The sequence below is a fragment of the Aplysia californica genome, unplaced genomic scaffold (assembly GCF_000002075.1).
Source record: "Aplysia californica isolate F4 #8 unplaced genomic scaffold, AplCal3.0 scaffold00201, whole genome shotgun sequence".
NCBI classification, from domain to species: Eukaryota; Metazoa; Mollusca; class Gastropoda; order Aplysiida; family Aplysiidae; genus Aplysia; species Aplysia californica.
The window spans coordinates 417,874-425,362 of record NW_004797471.1 but is presented as its reverse complement, the minus strand read 5'-3'; positions in this window follow the sequence as shown (position 1 = coordinate 425,362).

Below are 7,489 nucleotides of genomic sequence, written 5' to 3'. Positions count from 1 at the left end.
AAGAAGAAGAAGAAGAAGAAGAAGAAGAAGAAGAAGAAGAAGAAGAAGAAGAAAGCTCTATCCCATACGAGTATAAGCTCTGAGCACTTTACATCGATCACGTGATCACTGGGCGTAATACTTCATTCCCAACGGCAAAAGGACATCAGTAAAAACAAAAAAATATCAGCTCTTACTACCGCAGTACAACTAAAAATGAAACAAATTATGAGTTTTGAAAAGTAGCTAACGTATTATAAGGATTTGCTATCTCTCTGGGGTCCTTGGGCAAGGAGTTCCAGATTTTAAGACCAAAAATAAGAAACTTCTCTCACCAAAATATCTCAATTTCTTTCGATGGGGCTTTGAATTGTAACTGACAGAATGAAACACACGATGTTAAAAGTTCAGACAGATTTGATGGAGCATAATGTTTTTAAAATATTTTCCACGGATGACAGAAGCTTTACATTGGATTCTTTTAGCAATGAGAAGCCAGTGCAGAGCTTTAACATTATTTAATGCACAATCTTTCTTCCTTTTCTTCAGTACTAGTCTTGCGGGGTTATTTTGGGCCATTTGCAACTTCCTCATTTCTCACACGAAATACCAGACAAAACAGAATGCCAATAGTCAAGTTTTGACAAGACAAGAGAGATAGAGAGCATACATGCCTTATCTAAATGATTCTTCTGACATCAAGGTACATTATATTGAGTCACACGATGTACATGGCTGTACATGGACATGTTTGAATCTAAATAGATACCAAGGTTCTTGGCCTCGCTTAAAAAGGATATTTTAGTATTTTTAATTTTTAATTCGCTTCTGTTAACATCATTAAGATTTTTTAAACTACCAAACATGATGGTTTCTGGTTTTAAGACAGATTCAAAAGCCTAGTAACATTAACGAAGGGTCTACATTATCAAATAATCACTGCTGCCCCTCCTGTATTTGAGAAGATCGTCGCAGTCAAATTCACCTTTAAATGTAGGCCTTAAAAATTTTTCAGACATTTATGAAATCATCAAATAATTAATTTGCACAACACTGGAAAGTTTCATTTTCAGGTGGACATCCTGTTCACCCGTTTCGGGCCACTCTCATAAGCGTCACAAGCATTGATTATACGAGCTAACAATTATTAGACTGGTAGAGTTTCCCTCAAAGTTGCGAGGGGAATAAATCCTAATAATCTCACAGCTGATGTGAGTGTCTTTTGAGTGGGGTTTTAAGGGGCGGGGCGGGATGTTATTGTCCTTGACCGTTTATCGTCTTCTGAACCCCGTAGGAGAAAAAGAAAATGATGTATAGACACCTGAAATTGTAAAAATAGTGAGCACCTCTTTGGGAAAAGACAGGGAACAAAAATGAGTGAGACGCATATATAAAGGAATGTCACTACTTAGCCACGCTGGAAAGATCTAAAAAATAATATGTGAAAATCCTGGAGCATACAGAAAGACACAAAGTGGGGGAAACCTGAGCAGCACGCACTTTGGATTTAGAACGAGAAAGGGAAACACAGACGCCATCTTCTTACTGAGACAATCTATAAGAGATTTATAGAACAAACCAAAGTCCTAGACAGAGTATTCGTGGATGAGGAGAAAGCATTTGATCGATTCGACATGGACATGCTCTTGCAGATTTTGAAAGAATATAAAGTGAAAGACTTTTTTTTCTTACATTTAACATCAAATGACTATACGAAACTAGTTTGAGTTGTGTGAGATCCAGCGAGAGAAACAATGACTCATTTAAAGGGACATCAGGTGTTAGACAAGGCTGCTTCCTATCACCTTTATTCTTCATGGCCAACATGAACAAGATAACAAAAAAAAAAGCAAACGACAACTCCGAACAACTCAGCAAACTGCTTTTTGCTGACGACAAGAGCCGCATACATCAAGACCAAGACAGCCTTCAAGAACATATCTCTATAATGAACAAGGCATGTCAGAATTTGAAATGAAAATGAACACAACTAAGATAAAAGTAATGAAGATTTCCAGCAACGAAAACACAGTAGATATCCAAATCAAAAATACACAACTGAAACACAAGTACAAGAATTCAAATACCTTGGAAGCATGTTCACATTATGCATGAAATTGGTAGAGAAATTGAGAAACGGTCACAAAAAAAACAAATGCAGACACATACTAACTAGCACCCATCACCTCCCATCAAAATATTACAAAAGAGTCAAAGAACCAACTCATCTGATCAATCTTTATGCCAACTCTTTGATACCATTACCAATCCTGGACCCTAAACAAGGCGCAGGAAAAACAATAACAGTATGAGAAATGAAATGTCTTACAAAAATATTAAAGAGATAGACAACATAGAAGACTTCAGAAAATAGGTCGGAGTCGAAACAAGCATGGAATACATCAAGAGACAACACATAAGGTGGTTTGGAGATTAATGAGAATATGACCACAAGAGTCAGTTTCCCAGGCATGAAACATGCGATTCGATGGCTTCAAGGCAAAACGAAAGCAAAGAAGAAGATGGATCGACAAAGGAACATGACAATCCAAGCAACAATACACCAGGCATGACAATTGCATCCTCCTTCGACACCTCATGATATTAAAGGATAGAAACAAGTAAACGTAAAAGTAAAGTATAATCAGGTGATGGCATAATTATGGCATGGTTATGACATTATCTCATGGCCGCAAAAGGCTTGATAAAGACAGGCAAACTTGAAACATATTTATTGTTGTATTGCCATCACTGCTACTTTGTCTTCGGTATGTACATTTAACATCTTTACATAAATCTTTATTATACAAAAGTCACCCCTAAGATTCTGCTCAGATTCACTCTGAAGGTCTGCATTCGGCTAAGACCCCGCATTTCAAATCATAATTTACGGAAACAAACATCCAAGCGGGCACAGTCGATCAATCAAGAGTGAAAAGTTGAGATCATTGAATTGCCCGTCGTGTAAAAGATCAGCCACTCTCGTGAATGTGATCACATAAGCGTTGTAAAACTCAATGAAACAGTACAATGTTTAGCTCAAGACGGGATAACACCGAGTCGTGAACTGACTGATGTGTTTGTTTTCCCCACACATCGCACTGACATCTGAGCGTTCCACCTAACTTCGCTCCAGGCGGGATCACATTGAACTGTGTACCCTTCCCTGACCATTAAAGCAACTGTCGCTACTCCCAAATTTGCGAGACAGGCTGAATTTTTTTAATTTGTGTGATCAAAACGAAACGGTACGTAACGACAAAGGAGGGAGAACTCGGTCAGATATGGAAAGCTATCAATTTTGGACAATAAAGGGGAGAGGCACTGAATAAGTGTAGATCTTGAGACTCACGATAGGATAATAAGTGAAAATGGCATGCCTCATACTAAAATCTTATCGTCGAAAATCAACAACAGAATGAGCTGCAGTCTGCCTTGAAACAACGCTATCCTTTGAAGTTATGTAGATTTCAAAAGACCGGACATGTGTATCTGTGTCTAACGAAAGGAAAGGTGAACGATATGGTTAGTCGTCGGAGAGTTGAACTCCATCTTTCGAAAATTTCTGTTGACAAAATGTTAATACCCGTCCTCAATTTGAAGGCATGTCATATTTCGATATACCACGTCATTTTCCAGTTCCCACTCCAGGAACAGATCAAACGGTGAAAATAGGTTCTCGAGGACTATGCTAATGATAATTCATTCATGGATAGAGTGATTCCGTGATGAAGCCCATTTTTATTTTGAACAGAGACGTGAACACAAGAAGTGACATTCACTGGAGTTCAGAAAGACCAGACAACGTCGTTGACTGAAACCTGCTCACACAGAATGCATAGTTTGCAGTAGGACTCATTGGTACGAACTGGTTCATGGTTGAAGACTATGGTTTAGCCATAGTGGTAGTAGTTCGGTATCTGAAGATTATTGATCGGTGTTAAAAATCATTGGAGAGATAATGTGGGACCTAAGGGACGGACACGACCGTGGTTCAAGCAAGAAGGAGCACACTGTTAGCTCCAGTCATCGAGTGGAACCAGAATCACTTCAACAGAAGTCGCGGTATCCTTCGTGACTGAGCTTCACACAATCCCAGCCTGAACCCGTTGTACTTCCTACTATGGGGCAGATGTGTGTCCAGACTTTTCCCAGCAATTGTGAACCGAGGCCAAACGTGGAGCACCTTGCTCGACAAATTCTTTGAGAGCAGTGCCAGAAGGTAGTAAATCACCTTTCAACGCCGAACAAGGGAGTGTGTCTCTCATCACTGTCGCCACATAAAGCGCATTCTTTGACTGACCAGAACTTCTGTAACGAACAGTGGGATTCTCCTGTAACTTTGTCGAACTAAATTCACAAATGGTTATCATTTTACTAAATGATGTTTACTTTGCCCTTGATGGATTGTAATATGTGAGCACTTGGTCGGATTTCGAAAGAGTTGGGATGCATGACAAACACACACACGCGCGCATGCGCCCGCACTCACTGACACACAATCAGTGTGTGAGTGCGTATGTGTGTATGTATGTGTGTTTGTTTGTTTGTTTGTTTGATTGTTTGTCGGTATGTGTGTGTGTGTGTGTGTGTGTGTGTGTGTGTGTGTGTGTGTGTGTGTGTGTGCGTGTGTGTGTTGGTGCAATCTCGGACCGTGCTACTGAACAATTTTTCTGATTTGTACGTGATTGGTCAAGGGTAGTAACTTTACTCAAACTTACTGAAGGTTGTCATGTTCACCTGTCACTGAATGCTTACTTTGTGAGGAAATGGACAGGTAATCTGATTATTTCTATTTAATATATCAGAGACGGGCCAACGTTTCAAAAATATCAAATATATTGTTTTAAAAATATCAAATATATTGTTTTAAAAATATCAAATATATTGTTTTAAAAACATCAAATATATTGTTTTAAAAACAATGGTTTTCGAACTTTGAAGTTGTCAAATCGGTAGGGTTTTTCTTTTGCGTTTTTCTCAAAAACTACTTTTTTTTTTACTATAGTGGCTACACCGGACAGACGTTTTTTTTAAATCCTATCGAAGCTACAAACTTGAAATTTGGCACAAACGTGCTGCATAGCCTATTTTGCAATCTGATATGAGTATTTTGCGAAATATAGTTTACCTTTTTAAATATTCACGATTTTGTGTCACTTTTTTCCTTTTTTTTTTTTTTTGGAAGTCGTCCTGTGATATATAAATATTTTTGCTGTTTTTCTTGATAGAAATAAATCCCAGCATCGAATCACAGATAATAGGCTTGTGTATTTGTGTGCCATGTTTAAGGCTTAAATTCGAGTATTTTCTGTGGAAAACGTCTGTCCCCGCAACATGGCAAAATATCCAAAATGACCGCCACAGAGACAAACTTTTAAAATAAAATTTAAAAAATTCCGTCATAATTCTTCTAACTAGTCTATAATTAACCTATATCACCTTTAAAAATTGAAAGAAACTGAAATCCTTAGAATGTTCCTTGTATCATGTACATCTCCCGTTAAAAGTAAACATTACGTTTTGGCCAAAGGGGTAGTAATTTATATTTAATGAGATATTTTCTCAGCTATGTTTGCGAGTGAACATTCCATGTGCATTCGGGATTTGTTTTCGTTCATAAGTCAGTGATGCCGCCTCAAATAAGTAGTTTTGTTTATTATCCTCTTTTCAAGGGCAAAGCCTCGTCTCTATTTGGTTCTTCATCTTACCTTCATTGCTTTGTCTAACAAGTCAGCCTTCGCCCCTGCCCACTAGACATATCCATAGACTGACGATTCCAAGATTGAAATATTCCGCCCATGCAGTTATAATAGGTATATTATATCCGGATAATTCTCAGACATAAGGCCAAAGCTTGATCAAATATATTAATAAATTTCATATTTTTGCAAGTCGATACCGTTTTTCTTCCAGTTTTTGATCATTTTGAGTCCGGATACAGGATGATTTTACATCAGTAGAAATAAACGTCATCATCACCATTGCCTTTCTCATCCTGGACCAGGATGTAGGCCACGACCAAATACTTTCCACCTTTCTCTATGTTACTCCATGTCTTCCCACTTTTCTGTGCATCAATTTCTGTGATTCTTCCCCAGGTTCCACGCAATCTTACCCTTGATATTTTACCCTGTGGATTCCAGTCCAACACTTTCTTTGCTATGCAGCTGTTTGACTTCCTTAGAGTATGTCCAATCCATCGCCACCGCCATCTTCCTACCTCGTCTCTAACTGGGATCTGTCTTGTTTTCCTTAACACTTCCTCGATGGTGACCCTGTCCGTCAATCTGATCCTCGGTAACTTTCTTGCATACTCGTTCAAGAAAACTTGAATCCTCCTTATGCAAGTTTGAGATACGTTCCATGTCTCATATCCGTACAACAGGACTGACTTCACATTTGAATTGAAAATCTCAACCTTGTTCGAAGTGAGATATCCCTGTTCTTCCAAATCCTATTCAAAGATATAAACGCAGCCTGTGTTTTTCCAATGCGGGACTTTATTTCAGCCCCTCTCGGTCAATTATACTCCCAATATAGCAGAAAAATTCAACATCCTCTTGTACACTTCTTTCTATTGTGACCTTTCGTTGTGCATCTGTCATTAGGATATTTGACTTTCCGTGGCGGATCCTCAATGCAACAGACTCTGATGGGCTGTTTAAAACTGAAGCCTTTGCTTGCATCTGTTCCTCTGAGTGCCACAAAAGCCAAAGTCAGCCATAAAATCAAAATAGTCCAACTGTATCCAGGGGCTCCACTGTATACCTTTTGTGTCCTCTGGTGATGCTTTCTCTCTCTCTCTCTCTCTCTCTCTCTCTCTCTCTCTCTCTCTCTCTCTCTCGATGTCCAATATGAAGGGGGCAGGTAATAGTAAACATCCCTGTCTCACATCTGTCTTGACGTCAAAGCTACCAGTGAGCTGGCCATCATGCACAACACTGCAACTTGTCCCTTCATGCATGCTCTTGATGAGGTTCTCCAACTTCTGTGGTATTCCATGATGTCACAGTATCAGTCTATACTGTCAAAGCCTTCTCATATTTAAGGAAGAGGACGATCAGCCGGGAGTTCCACTCCAGGGACTGTTCCACAATTATCCTCAACGTGGCGATCTGGTCAGCGGTTGAATGTTTTTTCCGAAAACCAGCGTGCTTGTGGACAATTAACTTGTAAGAAACTCTTGAGTTCATACCATCCGGTTAGGCTATCCAAATATAGATCTTAGAGTTCCGAATTTGACTGACGCACATTCCTTTTTCGTGTTTGACGTGTGACTCACAAGAGGTCAACTCAACCCTGCTCCCTCCTCCAAACCAACCTTCTTCAGTTGTCGCCCCCCCCCCTTTCCACACACACACACTCCCATACTCCTTATCAGTCGTCCAAGATAATGAGGAGCAACTTTGTTCTCTGTTTCACTTTACCCCTGTCTGTCTGTTTGTCTGTCTGTCTGTCTGTCTGTCTGTCTGTCTGTCTGTCTGTCTCTCTCTCTCTCTCTCTCTCT